The 19,855-nt window shown below is 32.9% G+C and overlaps 1 long non-coding RNA gene across 3 annotated transcripts in view; it reads right to left on the bottom strand.

Moving 5' to 3' along the window:
- LOC125921183 (uncharacterized) overlaps positions 1–19,855 on the bottom strand; it is a 95,352-nt gene that overhangs the window by 50,484 nt on the left and 25,013 nt on the right. For 2 of the 3 annotated variants that reach the window (XR_007457331.1, XR_007457330.1), the window contains exons 2-3: positions 8,293–8,365; positions 7,088–7,148 (exon numbers count right to left, since the gene is read on the bottom strand). This is a non-coding gene — a long non-coding RNA (uncharacterized LOC125921183). Of the gene's footprint in view, positions 1–7,087; positions 7,149–7,244; positions 7,315–8,292; positions 8,366–19,855 lie in introns of all 3 variants that reach the window. The other variant, XR_007457329.1, reaches the window with a different exon arrangement.

Raw genomic sequence — 19,855 nt, forward strand, 5'->3', positions numbered from 1 at the left:
ATGTAGTTTTGGTTTCAGTAATGCTAGCCTTCTAAAATGAAATTGGAAGCATGTTTTCTTCTGTTTTTGGAAGAGTGAGAAAAGGACTGGTATTAATTTTTTGAATGTATGGTAGAATTCACCAGTGAAGCTGTTCATCTTGGACTTTAGTTTGTTGTGAGGGTTTTGATTTCTTGTTCAATCTCCTTAATATTAACAGGTCCATTTAGATTTTCTGTTTCTTCATGATTCAGTCTTGGTAGGTTGTATGTTTCTAGGAATTTACCCATTTCTTCTATATTGTCCAATTTGTTGGTGTACAATTGCCCACAGACTGTTATAATCCTTTATTTTAGCTGTGTTTTTTTTTGTTTCAAGTGTTTATTTAAATTATAGTGAGTTATAGAGTCATATTTGGTTAAGGAGAATTTAGTGACTTTTTCGTCAGATATAACACCCAGTGCTCATCACAAGTACCTTCTTTAATACCCATCATCCAATTAGCCCATCCCTCACCAATCTCCCTACGTCAACCCTGTTTGTTCTCTATCATCGGGAGTCTCTTATGATTTGTCTTCCTCTTTTTTTTCCTCCCTTCCCCTATGTTCATATGTTTTTTGTTTCTTAAATTCCCCATATAAGTGAAACCATATGGTATTTGTCTTTCTCTGACTTATTTTGCTTAGCATAATATACTCTAGTTTCATCCATATCACTGCAAATGGCATGATTTCATTCTTTATGATGGATGAGTAGTATTCCTTTGCAGATATAAACCACGTCTTCTTTATCCATTCATCAGTCGATATTTAAGCTCTTTCCATAATTTGACTATTGTTAATACTGCTCTAAAATTCAAGGTGCATGTATACCTTTAAGTCAGTATCTTTGTATCCTTTTTCTAGGTATTCTTTTTGATGCAATTGTAAATGGGAACATTTTCTTAATTTTTCAAATAGTTGTTAGTGTATGAAATTGTAACAGATTTTTGAGTACTGATTTTGTTTCCTGAAACTTTACCAAATTAGTTTATTATAAGAATTTTTTTGGGGGGGGGGGTTCCTGGCTGGTTCAATCAGTAGAACCTGTGACTTGATCTCAAGGTTGTGAGTCCAAGCCCCACATTCACCATGGAGTTTACTTAATATTTTTAATTTAGTTTTTGGTGCAGTTTAAATTTTTTAGACGTAAAATTATGCCATCTGCAAATGTTTTGTTTATTTGTTTTACTAATTTGGATGTCTTTTCCCTTTTTTCTTGTCTGATTTCTGCAGCTAGAGGACTTGCAATATTATGTTGAATAAAAGTGCCAAGAGTAGGCATCCTTGTCTTAGTCCCAGGCTTAAAGGAAAAGTTTCAGCTTTTTGCTATGATGTTAGCTATGGGCTTGTAATATATAGTCTTTATTATGATGAAATACATTTCCTCTGTACTCACTTTGTTGAGAGTTTTTATCATGAATTGATATTAAATTCTGACAAATGCATTTTCTGTTTTTGAAATAATTGGATGATTTTTATCCCTTGTTTTGTCAATGTGGTGTCTCACACTGATTGATGTGCATATGTTGATCCATCCTTGCCCCTCTGTAACCAATCCCACTTGATGATGGTGTGTGATCTTTACGATCTTGATGATAGTGTTTGCTAATATTTTGTTGAATATTTTTGTATCTATGTTCACTGGGATATTGGCTTGTAATTTTCTTTCTCATGTACTCTTTTTCTCATTTTGGGATCAGGGTATAGTTGGCCATGTAAAAGGAGTTTGAATGTAATCCCTCCTCTTTTACTTTCTTGCAAGAGTTTGAGGATTGGCATTAAAACAAACAAACAAAAAAAAAATGTTTGATAGCGTTTATCACCATAGAGCAGTCTGGTTTTGGTGTTTTGTTGAAAGAATTTTGACTTCTGATTCAATCTCCATACTAGTAATTAGTCTGTTCACATTTTATATTTCTTCAAGATTCAGGTTATGTGTTTCTAGGAATTTATCCATTTCTTCTAGGTTATCCAATTTGTCGGGACATAATTATTCATAGTAGTCTCTTATGTTTTATATTTGTTTTGTGAGTTCTAACATCTCCTCCTTCACTTGATTTTAATTATTTGAGTAGTCTTTGTTTTTCTTAGTGTAGGTAAATTTTGGTAATTTTTCAAAGAACCAGCTCCTAGTTTCATTGTTATTTTCTGTAATCTTTTTAGCCTCTATTTTATTTCCACTCTAATCGTTATTGTTTTCTTTCTTCTACTAACTGGGCTTTGTGTTTTCTAGTTAACTAATGTGTAAAGTTTGGTTGTTGATCATCTTGTTCCTTGATTTAGGCATTTATCACTATGAATTTCCCTCTTGGAACTGCTTTTGCTGCATAAGTTTTGGTATCTTGTACTTTAATTTTCATTTCTGTCAAGGTATTTTTTGATTTCTCTTTTCATTTTTTTCTTTGACCCAATGATTATTCAGTAGCATATTATTGAATCTCCACATACTATTCAGTATTTCAATTTTCTTTTTGTAATTGATTTCTAGTTTCATACCATTGTGGTATGAAATCATACCATTATGATTTCAGTGTTCTGAAATTTATTGAGACTTGTTTTGTGGTCTAAAATGCAATGTGTCCTTTAGAATACTTCATGTGCACTTGAGAAGAATGTGTGTTCTTTTACTTTAGGATAAACCATGTGTATTTCAAGTCTATGTGACCTAATGTGTCACTTAAGGCAAATGTTTTATTATTGGTTTTCATCTCAATGATCTAAGGGGAAAACATACATGCAATACTACAATAGAAGGGGACTTTATTATCCCATTTTAATCAACAGGTCTGTTAAATTTTATTTGACATATTAAGTACTCATATAAAAATAATTCTTAAAGCTAAAGAAATCACTGAAAGAAGAGGTTGCTACTGAGGATAATAAATGGAAACTAGCCAATTAAAGAACACTTCTCAACATTCAACTGAAGTACTTGATACCTAAAAAGAATCTAAAACCAAATAGCACTAATAGCAACAAAATGATTAACAACTAGAAAATCAGGAGACATTCAATATGCTAATTCATCATGGTCTTTGGCAAATTTTAGTAAATAGCAAGGATATAAAGCTTATTTGGGATTCATAATATGCAAATTATGCAATTGTATGTTTTATCAATTTAAATAGAGCAATTTTATAAACTTTATAAAAAGAAAGTAGTTGGCCATGCCTCCAATGACCACTTACTATACTAGAGGCTCCTGATTTAAATGACTTATAATAAACAAATGCTTTTATTTGTTTGCTACTGTGGCTCTTCTTTTTGAATGTACATCGGAATCACTGTTAAGGCTTTAAAAATTACAGAGAAGCAGGACTTTAACTCAGATCCACTGATCCAGCACCTTGGGTATATAGTCTGGGAATCTTTGTTAAAAGTTGAATTTTATGCCCAGCCAGGTTAAAGAATAGTTGCCCTATTAAATGAGTGTTGATTTTTCAGTTGGTCACTGATTTTCTCCTTATTTCTAGACCAAAGAAGAGACTTATCCTATAATAAGTTGGAGTAAGAAAGAGTGGTAAGACTGTTTTGGACACTTGGTTTACCATAAAATAAAATCCTGAAAGTTAAAGAGTGGCAAAATTAACTTGATGGAAATTTTGCCCATACCCAGGGACAAGTTGTTTTTCTGTATTTTTTAAGTACATGAATTATTTTATATTCTCGTTTTAAATTTATCAAATTTATAAAATTGGGAAATAGGAAAATAATTACTTAAATTATGGATCAGAAAGCAAATTAAAAATTGTGACACACTGTTTATACTTTGGGGCTGTACTTGCCCAAATCATATTGTCTATATTCTTATTTCAATCTGTAACCCTAAATTAAATAGTCCTCAATTCTGATTATATATTACAAGAAACTTAAACAGAATCTAGATACAGGGCCTTATTATCTGGTATATTTTCTCCCCACCAGGTACTTCTGTGCAGCCAGAGCTGAGAATCCTATTTGAAATCTGAAGTCTAGGAAATGCTTTGCAACCTGATTTATTTTAATTATACAAAGTTCCACTTTCAGACCATGTTTTAGAAAACTAGTATGGTTTAAATGTGTTGGAAATATAAGTAAAAACAAATCAATACTCAAACACAGGTTATCTTGAAAATACTTTCTTAAAACTGTGAATACTTTCATTATTAAAACAAAATTATCATAGTGTTAAGTAGATCAATATGTAAAAAATGCAACCATAAAGGGCTGTAAAAATAGAAATTATTAAATAAAATGAAAATAAATTCAATTCAATAAATTCAATAATAGAAGGATTACTCTGAAAAGATCAAGGAAGGATCTGGCAAGGTTAATGAGAAAGAGGAAGTAAAAGAAAATATTAACCTACAATCAAAACATTCTTTAGGTAAATCCTAAGGAAAAGTAGAATCCCTGAATTGAGAAAAGCTGTTAAAATGTTGAAGTCCTTGGGGCGCCTGGGTGGCTCAGTCGGTTAAGCGTCTGACTTCGGTCATGATCTCGTGGTTCGTGAGTTCAAACCCCGTGTCAGGCTCTGTGCTGATGGCTCAGAGCCTGGAGCCTGTTTCAGATTCTGTGTCTCCCTCTCTCTCTGACCCTCCCCCATTCATGCTCTGTCTCTCTCTGTTTCAAAAATAAATAAACGTTAAAAAAAATTATAAAATGTTTGTCTTTAAGTGTTGTCTGCATTGAGCACATAGTACATCTATAATTATACTATGTGTGCAATTATATACAATTTGTATATTGTATATAAATAATTATATTGTTAATAATAACTTTCTGGTGGGTGTTTTTAGAACCAACTAATACTGTGGTTTTTATTTTCCTAAATTTTTATTTAAAAAAATTGCGTGACTATTCTATTAAAGGTATGTAAAACACAGAAAAAAACAAGTTATGAAAGAGAATGGTTCCATAAAATATCACTGCTTTCTAGTCTGATTTCCTTTTCTAGTTCTGAAGTTACCTCATTATAACTGGCATGGAACCTATTTGCAACTTCAGAACACTGGTTTACATGTGGAGTTTCAGGTGTTAACAGTAAAACATAAATTATAGTTTTGTTTCTCAGTTCTGCAATTCTTTTGTATGTGATTTATACCTGTGAAAAGAGCACAGTGCAATAATTGCATTGCTGATGTATTTAATTTACAGGTTGGGTGACTAGAGAAGTATGTTTCAAAAGTGTTCAGTCTTGTTAACCATAAAGTATAAGCCCAAGTATTTTCTTCGGCAGGTGAAGCAAGCAGATACTGAAGCTTTGATTTCACAAGTAAGTGACTTTATTATCTTTTTTTCTGGAGGCTTGTATTCTTACATTTTGTGTGAGTATATGTATTATATATGCATAGGTATAAAAGCAAAACTCCATTTGAGATACTTTTCAGTCTAATATATGGCCATAAATAAGTGTAATTATTAAAAACATAAACTATTCTTTTTTAATTGGGAAATAATTTTAAGACCAGACCTTACTTCCTGCATATCTCCTCAAGAAACCACCTGCTTACCCTCACTTACACTCAAAGAGATGGCATTAGGCTACCCTAGTATTGGGCTGGCTCATAGATTTTCAATCAGACATGACTTTGGGGAGGGGTAATGTTGCTGAGAGATGTATTTAGTGTATTGAACTTGACTGCTAGTAATAAAAAAAATATTCAAAACTTCTTGGCTAGTTCTCTCATGTGAGGATTATAGGAGTAATCCTCTAGGAAGAGGTTAAAGATTGGGCCACGCCTTGAGTGGCATTCCAGGTGGCCATAATACCAAACATTTTCCAAAGTAAATAGAAGTGCTTTATGCATGTGACTGCAATAGCACATACATTTTATGAACATGTAGACTCATCATACTTGGTCTAAATATTTGCTTTGTTTTTAATTTTTTCCCTCAAATTGACATTTCATAAACAAATCTGTTATATATTTATTAATAGTTGCCTTGTTACTTAAAGGAGGCCATAAACAGTAAGATTGCCATATTGAGGCTTTGAGTCTGTGAATCTAGGATTGTTTTGTCAGACTGCTTTTGAAAAATATTTAATTTCAAATGCCTATCTACCATGGCAGTGAGTAATCCCTTCATTCTGCCTGACAGGTTAAATAGTAGTTTATGAGGTACCTAGGTGGCTCAATTGGTTACACGTCTTTAGTTTGGGTCATGATCTCATGGTTTGTGGGTTCCAGCTCTGCATCAGGCTCTGTGGTGACAGTGAAGAGCCTGTTTGGAATTCTCTCTGCCCCTCCCCCACTTGCATGCACAAGTTCTCTCTCTCAAATAAATAAACTTAAAAAATAGTACCTTAAATTTGACTGGTAAAAATGATATATCATTCTCTTTCATTTTATCTTCACTCATTAGTACTCACTAGGTTCGAAGTACTATACTATTATAGGCTTTGGAGATTTGACAGGAAACAAAACATATTTTTGAAGATGTTCTCTCATGTTGCTTACAGAGTAAGAGAACTGGTGAAACTGTCCCTGAGAAAGTAAGAGTGAATCTACATCATGGTTGGAGATATGAGCCTTAAATGCTAGTCTATGCATACAGAAAAGAGGGTTGTATGTAATATCATGAATGATATATCAAGCCTGATGCAGGCTTGAACTCACAAACTGTGAGATCAGGACCTGACCCAAATAAAGAACCAGAGGCTTAACCTACTGACCCCTGCAGGTGCACCTGTCTTACACCTTTTAAGAGAGCTTCAAGAGAAAAAGCATCATCAGAAGTGAGCTTGATGTCATATAGCAGGAATATAAAGAGAAATTTTACAGAAGAGTTGAGGATTCTTTTTGTTTGGTGTGTGGGTGAGATTGTCAGGTATGTTTTAAAATTTTATTCTGCTCATGAATTTTACCAGATTTTCCAATTGAGCGTTGGAAATTTTCCCACATTATACAAGCTGCTTACATATCAACGCTTTATCTGTGTTGCAAGTATGTTTGTAATTTTCTCTTGAAATATTGTATAATACCAATGAAGTCATTAAGTAGAGCTTATTGGTAATTTATTAAGTGGGATCAATTTGTTTTTATGTTACAAATAATCTCATTTGAAAGCTCATGTTCATTTCATACCTCCATCTTACTCCAAGTCTGTGAGTATAAATTTAGGCAAAATAGTCATTCATGTTGAGATCTGTAGAGTATATGAAAAAAAAAAGAAGTTAAGGATTAAAATAGAGTTTTTGCATGCTATTAAGAAATGTTTCAAAATAATTTTTAAATAAATTACCTCTTCTTTAGTCTGATGTTTGTGTACAGTAGCACAGTGATCTATCTGTCCATTATTATATAGTACCATACTATTCATGTGTTATTTTGCAGATGAAAATTTATGCATATGGAAAAGAATTAAAAATATCACATTAATGAAAAGTCTTCACAGCAATCTGTGAGTTCATATTTTTTTCTCTGTAAAAATGTGCACATTCCTACATAGAGAGGATATCAGAAAGGATAAACATCAAAGAGCTAACGGTGGTTATCTCTGGCTATCAGAGATGTATTTTATTTTTATTCGTGCTAAATATGATTTTCTCATTTTTTTCAATAAACATACTGACATATATTCAGCTTTTTTTTTTAAATACCATAAACACAAAGTATACAAAGAGTCTTTGAAAAGAGAGAGGAAACAAAACAAAATTCTTCTTTCAGCTTCTCTGAGCCCCAGGCAACTATCCTTGTTTCATTTTATGAAACTCAACATGGTTCACTTTGAAAATTTATTTTTTAAGCATTGTCCAGTGACTCCTGTCTTTCATAAGTGTTTGCTTAGCTAAATATAAATGACTTTTCAGATCACAGTTTTTTTATTAGATACTACTTAATAAAGGATTTGTCCCTGCTCCACAGTCCAGATTTCAATAGTGTACTCTTTTCCTTGGTACTCTTTAGTAAAATTGTCATCACTCGGCCACTGTCAGTTCCACAGGGAAAGGAACCACATTTGTCTAGACTCTTGGATGCTTAATAGTAAGAGAGGCACATAACAGGCAATCAATATATGGTACATTGAATGGATGAAAAACAGGGAGGCTACACAGGCACACTTGTGTATCACTAGGCATATGTGTTTAGCTAAGTAACTCTGCTTCTCTTGATCTCCATTTCCTCTGAAGGATAATGAACTATACTTCTTCCTTCATTATTTTTTAAGGCTAAAGATTAAAGACTTATATGAAAGGCACTGAACTTCTGCATATATAATAAATATTCAATTAATGTTATCATTGCTTTAAAAGAATTCCAGGATATATTTTAAAACAAAAATGACTCACCACTGCAATGGAGAGTACAACAGAGAATTCCTGAAAGAACGGCCAACCAACAAGGTGAGAGCAGGAGTGGTGTCTGTGTATAAAATATAACATTAAATTATGAAGTAAGCTATTAGAAAATCAATTTGATTTATTGCTACAGTGTCTGGCAGTCTAAAAGTAAATATTTTAAATTTTTTACTCAAGTATAATTATTAAAAATACGACACATTATTCAGTGTTTATCATAAACGTACTCTTAATCCCTTTATCTATTTCACACACCCTCACCCCACCACACACACACCTCCTTTCTGGCAACCACCAGTTCTTTGTATTTCCAAGTCTATTCTCTTTTTTTTTGTTTCTTAAATTCCACACTTGAGTGATATCATATGGAATTTCTGTCTTTCTGGGATATTTCACTTAGCATTGTTTCCTCTAGGTCCATTAATTTTGTTGCAAATGGAAAGATCTCCTTGCAGGGCTGAGTAATATTTCAATATTCCGTATATACCACATCTTCTATATCTGTTGATAGATGTCTTGCTTCCATATCTTGGCCATTGTAAATAATGCTGCAATAAACATGGGGGGTGCATATGTCTTTTCAAATCAGTGTTTTTATTTTCCTTGGGTAAATACCATAATGGAATTACTGGATTATATGTTAATCCTATTTTTAAATTTGTGGAACCTCCGAACTGTTTTCCACAGCACCTACCAATTTGCGTTCCCACCAATGTTTGTTATTTCTTTGTTTTTGATTCTAGCCATTCTGGTGAGTGTGAGGTTACATATTATGGTGATTTTGATTTGCATTTCCCTGATGATTAGTGATGTTTAACATTTTTTCATTTGTATATTGGCCATATGGATGTGTTCTTTGGAAAAATGTCTATTCATTTTTAATTGAATATTTTTGGTGTCACCTAAGTTCTTCATATATTCTGGATATTAACTCCATATGAAATATCGTTTGCAAATACATTTTTCTATTCAGTAAGTTATATTTTCACTTTGTTAATTTTTTTGTTTCATTTTTTGCTGTGCAAAACTTTTTTTTATCTTGGTGCAGTCCCAATGGTTGATTTTTGCATTTGTTTTTTTGCCTAAGGAGACATACCTAGAAAAATGTTTCTATGGCTGTGTCAGAGAAATCACTGCCTGTTTTCTTCCAGGAGATTTATGGTTTCAGGTCTCACATTTAGGTCTTTATACCAAGTTGAGTTTATTTTTATGTATGGTGTGAGAAAGTGGTCCAGGTTTCCTAGCCCATTTGTTGAAGAGACTATTCTGTTCCCTATTGTATTTTTTGCCTCTTCTGTCACAGATTACATTGACCATAAAATGTTGGGTTTATTTCTGGCTATTATGTGCCATTGATATATGTGCCTATTTTTGTGCTAGTATCACACTGTTATGATTACTATGGCTTTGTAGTGTATCTTAAAATCTGGGATTGGGACACCTCCAGCTTTGTTCATCTTCCTCAAAATGACTTCGGGTATTCAAGGATTTTTGTGGTCTCATAACTTTAAGGATTATATTAAATCTGTATATTGCTTTGTACAGTATGGACACTTTAACCATATTTGTCCTTCCGATACATGAGTTTAGGATATCTTTACCATAGTTTGTGGCCTATTTAGTTTTTGAAGGTTTAAACGTTTACTCCTAGGCATTTTATTCTTTCTGGTACAATTATAAATGGGATTATTGTCTTCTCTTTTTGCTACTTTATTATTACTGTACAGAAAAGCAACAGATTTCTGTATATTAATGTATCTTGCAGCTTTACTGAATTCATTTATTAGTTTAGTAGTTTTTTGGAGCAGTTTTTAGGGTTTTATACATATTGTATCATGCCAACAGCAAAAGGTGAAGTTTTACTTTTTCCTTAATACTTTGGATGCCTTTTATTTCTTGTAATTGCTGTGGCTAGGGCTTTCAGCGCTATGTTGAATAAAACTGGTGAGAGTGTGCATCTTTGTCTTGTTCCTGATCTCAGAGGAAAAGCTGTTTTTTTTTTCATATATGGCATTTAGTATGTTGAGATACGTTTCCTCTGATTTTGCATTAATAGTTTTTATCCATGGATGTTGTATTTTGTCAAATTCTTTTTCTGCATCTATCGAGATGATTATTTGGTTTTTATCATTTCTCTTGTTATTAATGTGTTGTATCACATTGATTTGTAAATATTCAACCACCCATGCAACTGTGGAATAAATTTCACTTGATCATGGTGAATAATTTTTTAATGTATTATTGGATTAGGTTTGCTAATATTTTGCTGAGGATTTTTGCATCTATCTCCATTATATAATTGGCCTGTAGTTTTCTTGTTTTGTAGTATCTTTGTCTATTTTTGGTTTCAGGATAATGCTGGGCTTGTAGCATGAATTAGGAAGTTTTCTTTTCTCTTCTATTATTTGGAATTGTTTCATAAGAATAGGTACTCTTTTCCTGTTTGTTTGTTTGTTTGTTTTTTGAGACAGTGAGTCTGGGAGGGGCAGAGGGAGAGAGAGAATGTTAAGCAGGCTCCACACGCAGTGGCAGAGCCTGATGCAGGGCTCAGTCTCACAACCATGAGATCATGACCTGAGCTGAAACCAACAGCCTGTTGCTTAACCAACTGAGCCACACAGGTACACCAGGTATTAATTCTTCTTTAAATGGTAGAATTCACCTGTGAAGCCATATAGTCCTGGGCTTTTGATTGTTAGGAGTTTCTTAATATTATTTTTTAAATGTATCCTTGTTTTTGTGAGAAAGAGAATACTAAGCAGGCTCTGCAATGTCAGTGAGTCCCGACTCAGGGCTCAGTCCCACAAACTGTGATGTCGTGACCTGAGCTGATATCAAGAGTTTGATGCTTAACCAACTGAGCCACCCAGGGACCCCATTTGGAATTTCCTAATTACTGATTCCATTTCATTGTGACTAATTAGTTTGTTTCAATTTTCTATTTCTGAGTCAGTTTTGGAAGGTTATAGATTTCCACAAACTTATCCATTTCTTCTAGGTCATCTAATTTGTTGGCATATAGTTTTTCATAAAATTATCTTTATATTTGTCCTACTTTATTTAAGTCCTCTCTCCCTTTTTGGTAAGTCTGGCTAAAGGTTTATAAATCTTATCTTTTTTAAAGAACAAATGTCTGGTTTCATTGATATTTATTTTTATTATTTTCTTCCTTATACTTCTTTAAGCTTTTTCTTTTTCTGGATCCTGTAGGAATAATGTTAGGAGGTTTATTCAGGATTTTTCTTCTTTCTTGACATAGGTCTGTATTGCTACAAACTTATATTTTAGATTTTGTACCCTTGTGTTTTGATTTGTTTCCATGTGTTTTTTGATTTGCTGTTGATTACTTGGTAGACCCCTTAATTTTTTAGTGTCATGTTATTTAGCCTCCATGTATTAGTGTTTCTATATTTATTCCTGTAATTTCTATTTTCATAGAGTTGTGGGTGGGAAAGATACATTATATAATTTCAAACTTTATCTTAGAAGATGTTTCATGTGTACTTGAATGTCTATTCCAGTGGTTTTAGAGAGAAATAAAGTTCTGCATATATTTGAGAGATCCATTAGTCTAATGTATCATTAAAATCTGCTGTTTCCTTGATGATTACCATCTGGATAATCTAAGTGGGGTTTAAAGTCCTGGACTAATACTGCTTTACTGTCAGTTTCTTCCTCCATGTTAATTCCTCTATGTTAACAGTTGCTTCATGTATTTAGGTGCTTTCATGTTAGGTGCATAAATATGTACAATTATTCTCCTTTTGGATTGTTCTCTTTATGATTATGTAGTATCCTTTGTCTCTTATTATTACCTTTGTTTTAAAGTCTAAGTATTGCTATGCTAACCTTCTTTTTGCTTCCATTTACAAGGTAAATATTTTTCCATTCTTTCATGTTCAGTCTGCATGTGTCTCTGTGCCTAAAGTGAATCTCTTGTAAGCAACATATCAGCAGAAACTTTTAAGTCCAGAAAGGAGAGACACAATGTATTCAAAGTGCTGAAAGGAAAAAAAAACAAAAAACAAAACCCCAAAAAACCTGCAACCAATAATACTCTCTCCAGCAAGGCTATCATTCAGAGTAGGAGAGAGAGTTTCCCAACAAAAGTTAAAAGAATTTGTGACCACTACACCAGCCTTACAATAAACAACAAAGAAAATTCTCTGAGTGAAAAGATCATAAGTAGGAATAAGAAAATTATGAGATGAAAAAAAATTCACGTATAAATGCAAACATATAATAGAGTACATTAATCACTTATAATTGCTTTTACTACTTTAGCCTACATAATGGTTTTATATTTACAAAAATCAGTCAAAAGATTAATAAAAAAGAATGTAAAGTGTGGCATATACATAAAATGTGGGCAAGGAGTAAAAATTTAGTACTTCAGAATGGGTTCAAACTTAAGTGGCCATCAACTTAATATAGATTGCTATACACATAAAATGTTATATATGAACCTAATGGTAGCAATGCACCAAAAACCTGTCACACAATAAACAAAGAGAAAGGAATCCAAGCATTATACTAAACAACAACAACATACAATTACAAAGGAATAGAGCAAGAAGAAAGCACTATAAAACCAATCATAAAACAAGTAACAAAATGGCAATAAACACATGCTTATCAATAATTATTTTGAATTTAAATAGACTAAATGCCCAAAGACAAAGACATGAGGTGACTGTATAAAAAAGCAATTTTATACATTTATATGCTGCCTCATTTCAGACCTAAAGACAAATGCAGATTGAAAGTGAAGGATGGAAAAGCATTTATCATGCAAATAGAAGTAAAAAGATAGCTGGAGTGCAATACTTATATTGCACAAAATAGACTTTAAAAGACCATAACAAGAGGCAAAGAAGGATACTACCTAATCATAAGGGAAACAATCCAACATGAAACACCCAAATACATAAAGGAGCTAATAACAGACATAAAACAAGAAATCAATTGTAATAAAATAATAGTATTATATTATACCCCACTTACATCAATGGATAGATCATCCAACAGAAAATCAACAAGGAAACAGTGGCTTTGAATGACACCTTGGCCAGATGGATCTAAAAGATATATTCAGAACATTGTATCCAAACAGAATAAAATACATTTTCTTTTCAAGTGCACATGGAATATTCTAGAGAATAGATCTCCTGTTAGGCCACAGACAAGTTTTTGCAAATTCAAAAGACTGAAGTCAGATGAACCTTTTCCAACCACAATGCTATGACACTAGGAATCAACCACAAAAAAAATCTAGAAAGACACAAACACATAGAAGTTAGATAACATGTTACTAAACAATGAATGTCTCAACTAATAAAGAGTAAATTTAATGAAATACATGGAGACAAACCAAAAGGATAATACGATGGTGCAAAAGCTATTCTAAGATAGGCCTACACAAGAATGAAGAGAAATCTCAATGTAAGTTTACACTAAAGAGGAACAAAGCTTAAAACCAGTAGAAAGGACATAATACAGCGTAGAACTGAAGTAAATGATAGAGAGACTTAAAAAAAATTGAACACGATGAAATCAAGAGCTAGGTCTTTGAAAGAGCAAGGAAATTGGTGAGTCATTAGCCCCAGACTCATAAAAAAAAAAAGAGTCAGATAAAGTCATAAATGAAGGAGAAATAATCGACACCACAAATACAAAGAGTTACAGGAGAATATTATGAAAACTTACATGCCAACTAATTGGATATTTTAGAAAAAATGGATAAATTCCTAGAGAAATATAATGTCCCAAATTGAATCAGGAAGAAACAGAAAATTTGCACAGACTGATTAACATCAAGGAGACTGAATCAGTGATCAAAAACACTACCAACAGGGGTGGCTAGGTGGCTTAGTCAGTTACATCTCCAACACTTGATCTTAGCTCAGGTCTTAAACTCAGGGTTGTGAGATGAAGTCCCATATTGGGCTCTACACAGGTGTGAAGACTACTTAAAAAAAAAACAAAAAAAAAAACTCCCAATTAAAAAAAATCCAAAACCAAAAGGCTTCAAAGAAAAAATTAAAAAAACATTTAAAAAAAAAAAAAAAAAAAAAAGAGTTACTACCTATTCTTCTCAAACTATTCCAAAAAGTGGAAGAGGAAGGAAAGGCCCAAATTCATTCAATGAGGCCAGCATTACCTTGATGCCAAAACCAGATGAAGACACTACAAGGAAGAAAAACATGTGCCTATATCTTGGATGAAGATAAATGCTAAAATCCTCAACAAAATATCTGCAAAACTAATTAAACAATACATTAAATGGGGTGCCTGGGTGGCTCAGTTGGTTAAGCATCTGACTTCGGCCCAGGTCATGATCTCACAGGTTTGTGGGTTCAAGCCCTGCATCAGGCTCTGTGCTGACAGCTCAGAGCCTGGAACCTGCTTCAGATTCTGTGTCTCCCTCTCTCTCTTCCCCACCTCTACTCTCACTTTGTCTCACTCCATCTCTCATAAATAAATAAATGTAAAAAAATATATAAAAAAAGCAATACATTAAAAAATGTTTCACCATGATCAATTGTGTTTCATTCGAGGGATGCAGAGGTGGTTCAATATTTACATATCAAAAATGTGATCCATCACATTAAGGGAAAAAATAAAAACCATATAATTATAGCAGTAGATACAGAAAAGACATTTGGCAAAATACAATATCCATTCATGATAAAAAAAAACTCTCAACAAAGTAGATTTAGGGGAAACATACTTCAACATAATAAAGTCCATATATGAAAAACTCCCCATCATACTGAATGGGGAAAAAAACAGAGCTGTGGCTCAAAGATCAGAAAAAGATAAGGATGTTTACTTTCACTGCTTTTATTCAACATGGTACTGGAAGTCCTAGCCACAGCTGTCATACAAGAAATATAAATGAAAGTCATCCAAATTGATAAGAAGGGAGTAAAACTTTCACTATTTTCTGTTGATATATAAAAGACTGAAGATTCCACCAAAAAACCACAAGATCGAATTATTGAATTCAGTAAGGTCACAGCATACAGAAATCCCTTGAATTTCTGTGCACTAATTATGAAGTAGCAAAAAGAGAAATTAAGAAAAAAACTCCCTTTCACCATGGCACCAAAAATCACAAAATATGTAGGAATAAACTTAACCAAGGAGGTGAATGACCTGTACTCTGAAAACACTGATGGAAGAAATTGAGCACAGCACAAACAAATGGAAAGACTTTCCATGTTCATGGATTGGAAGAACAGATATTGTTAAAATATCCATACTACCCAAAGCAGTCTACAGATTTAATTCAGTATCTATCAAAAAAAAAAAAAAAGAAAAAGAAAAAAAAGAAGAAAATGAGAAGTATCACAGTACCAGATTTCATGATATACTACAAATCTATAATAACCTAAACAGTACAGTGTGACACAAAAATAGACACATAAATCAATGGAACAGAATATAGAGCCCCAAAATAAACTCACAATTTGTTAATCTCTGACAAAGGGCATAAGAATATGCAATGGAGAAAATAGTCTCTCAACAAGTGGTTCAGGGAAAAGTGGACAACTACATGCAAAAAGAACTAAATTGGACCACCTTCTCACACCATACACAAAAATAAACTTAAAATGGATTAAGGGCATAAATGTGAGATGGGAAACTATAAAAATCCTAGAAGAGAGCACAGGCAATAATTTCTGTAACATTGGCCATAGCAACGTTTTTCTGGATGTCTCCTAAGGCAAAGAAAACAAAAGCAAAATTAATTATTTGGACTACATCAAAAGTACAAGCTTTTTCACAGCATAGGAAACAACAAAACAAAAAGATAACCTACTGAGTTGGAGAAGACATTTGAAAATGACGTAACTAATAAGGGGTTTGTCTCCAAAGTATATACAAAACATTTGCTATATTAGCAAATACTGCAATTAAAAAATGGGCAGAAGACATGAACAGACATTTTTCCAAAGAAATACAGATGGGAAACAGACACATGAAAAGATGTTCAACATCACTCAGCGTTTTAGGGAAACCACAATAAGCTATTACTTCACATCTGCCAGAATGGCTAAAATCAAGAAATAGCAAGAATTGGGGGTATTGCAAACGTATGCAGCCACTATCTAAAACAGTATGGAGATTCTCCATAAAGTTAAATCCAGTAATTCCATTACTGGATACTTATCTAAAGAATAAAAAAACATTAATTCACAAAGATATATGCGCATCTATATTTATTGTAGCATTGTTTATGGAATCAACCCAACGGTCCATGCATGGGTGAATGGATAAAGAAAAAGCATATATTATGTAGAATTTAAGAAACAAAATAGATGAACATGGAGGAAAATAAGACAGGCAAACCATAAAACTGAGTATAGACAATAAACCAAGGTTTGCTCCAGGGGAGGTCAGCAGGGGGTGGGTTAAATGGGTATTAAGGAAGGCACTTGTGATGAGCGTCTGGTATTGTATATAAGTGATGGATCACAAAATTCTACAGAAACTAAATAAAAACTTAAAAAATTTAAAAAAGAAGATACACACACAATGGAATATTTCCAGCCATAAAAATAATGAAATCTTGCCATTTGTAACAACATAGGTTTGATGTAGAGGGTATAATGTTAGATAAGTCAGTCAGAGGAAGACAAGTACCATATGATTTCCTCATAGGTGTAATTTAAGAAACAAAACAAAAGCACTACAGACTAAATATAGAGAACTGGTGGTTACCTGAGGGGAGATGGACTGGGGGGTTGGGTAAAGGGGATTAATAGTATGCTTATCAGGATCAGCAATGTGTAATGTAGAATTGGTGAATCAGTATATCATACACCTGAAACTAATATAGCATGTTAATTATACTGTAATTAAAAAAACTAATTAGGATATATTATCTTTGAAATTTAAAAAAATTACCCCAAATAAAATTGCCTTAAAAAGTAAAACTGGTCTTGGAAATAAGAGTCATTTATACAACTTTCATAAGGTGTCATATATCGGTTGAAATTTTCCTTAATATCTTCTTGAAGTCAAAACTTTAGGAGTTGAGACATATTCACCAAATATTTTTTTATTATATGTGATACCTATGATCACAGGAATTCTGAAGCCAGATTTTAAACTTTCATAAGATTTTCATGTATATTCATGTAACTTTATATTTTGTATATCTTTCATGATATCATACAATGTTTGGTCTTACCATTTACTATAGATATATACATTAAATATGGATGATATTAACAATTTCAAAATTTTGATCTCACTTAAATGAAGCAAATGGTAAGCTATTGACAATATGTCCTGTTGACTAATTTGATCTCTTTAGAATATCTAATGTCTTTTTGGATATTACAATAAATAGTTATATAAATATTTAAACAGATACTATTATAATCAAATCATATGTATTATGTTCTCAAAAATTATTCTCAATACTTGCGTTAGTGAAGATGATCATATAAAATTAAGCTAGCTCTAATTGCTAAGCAAGCATTAAGGAGTAAAAAAAAACAACTTTGAAGTATGTATGGACCTCAGATTTTGCATGTTCTCTTGAAATGTCTTTAAATTTTTGGGCCAGCTGGGTGGCTCAGTCAGTTAAACGTCTGGCTTTGGCCCAGGTCATGATCTCACAGATCATGAGTTGGAGCCCCACGTCAGGCTCTGTGCTGACAGCTTGGAGCCTGGAGCCCACTTCAGATTCTGTGTCTGCCTTTCTCTCCACCCCTACCCAGCTCATGCTCACACTCTGTCTCCAACAAAATTAAATAAACTTTAAAAAAAATTTAAAAAAGTCTTTAAATTTTTGCTTCATTACAATGCTTTACAAAATCTTAAAATATATACAATCATAGGTCCATTCTACTAGTATCCTTTTGTAATCCTAAGAAATTATATAATCTACTTATATAATTTTAACAGAGAAGATACAGATAACAGGAAATTGAATGACTTTTAAATATTAGATTTCTTACTTGCTCTACTATTTTTCTGTTTCTATAAATTTCTTCATCTCTTCACCCTGCCCTCTACATTTCAGTGCTATGTTGTTTAAGTATTTGAGAACACCTTTTGTGTTAGGCAGTGTTGAGATAAAGAAAGATCAATATGTTGTACAATACTTCCACAAAAAGAGTAATATCTGTCAAAATCATAAATGCAAATCAGCATTTTATAATTCATCAATATCACTTGTAAGAATGTGTCTACTACTATAATCACAAAAATGTCTACACAAGAATAATTATTAAAGTTTGTTGTTTGACCAAAAACTGGTATGGCAGATTAAAAATGACCATGGGTTAATATTCCTCCTCTTATTAAGAATAACTTATGTCCTCTATCCTTGAATCTGTTCTGATCTATGAGTACTCTCTGTCCAAAAGAATTTGGTGGTAATGAAGCTGTATCAGTGTGGGGCATCCCCTTTGAAAAGATTGGCATCATCCACTTTGGTATCATAATGCTCTGAACTGTTTTGTAAGAAAGCCAATTACCATACTGGTACCACATAGGGAAGCCTTGAGACCACTTGGACAGGGGCCATCTGAAGTCAGTTCTCCAACTATCTCCACCAAGGCCACAGACATGTGGGGATATCTATCTTCTATCATCCATCCTGGCATCAAGTAATTATTACCAAGTAACCAGTTTATACAATGTGAACCAGGAAAATCACCTAGCTAGGTCTTATGCATCTACCTTATTCAAAAATGATGAGATACAATAAAATCATTGACATTTTAACCAGTAAATTTGAGTTGTACAGTAGTTCCATAGCAATGGACATCTGGAACAATTGGAAATACGTCTGCAATGCAGTACTCATACAATGAATCAGCTCTTACTACCCACTATGGAATGATCTAAAATAAACGAAATGCAAAAGTAAGCTACAAAATATACATATTATTTCCCTATTTAAGACATTACCTAGCTATATTCTACAATTGTGCTCTCAAAAGTGTAGAATATCTGAGAAGATGCCCTCCAAAACTGACAAGCTTTTGACCTTGAGAAGATACAGTGGAAATTGGAAGAAAAAAGGAAATGAAGATAATAGTATGGTCCTGATTTTTAAATTTTTTTAATGCTTATTTATTTTTGAGACACAGGGCATGAATGAGGGAGGGGGCAGAGAGAGAGAGGGAGACACAGAATCTGAAGCAGGCTCCAGGCTCTGAACTGTCAGCATATATGGTCCTAATTTTGCTTAGTCTCATGCTGGTTAGTGTTGAGTATTCTATAAATACAAGAATTTTAGAAGTTGTCTTTGGGTTGTTTCTTAGAATATGAAAATGTTCACTCAACAAATATTAGTGACTTAGCAAAACATTTCATGAGACACAATCAAAATCTGAGGCTAAATTCCTTGCTGAGCCGATCTGTCCCTAAAAGAGATGTACAAATCCAGAACATCAGGTTTGCATTTCTAATCATCCTCTATACCCCATACAGCATGTATAATGAAAGATGATTACACAGTAACTGGTAACACAGCTGGGAGGTGTTCTCTGAATAAGATTTTTGTTCTCTTTTCATTTCAAAACAGCTT

Source organism: Panthera uncia, chromosome C2 (assembly GCF_023721935.1).
Source record: "Panthera uncia isolate 11264 chromosome C2, Puncia_PCG_1.0, whole genome shotgun sequence".
Classification (NCBI taxonomy): Eukaryota; Metazoa; Chordata; class Mammalia; order Carnivora; family Felidae; genus Panthera; species Panthera uncia.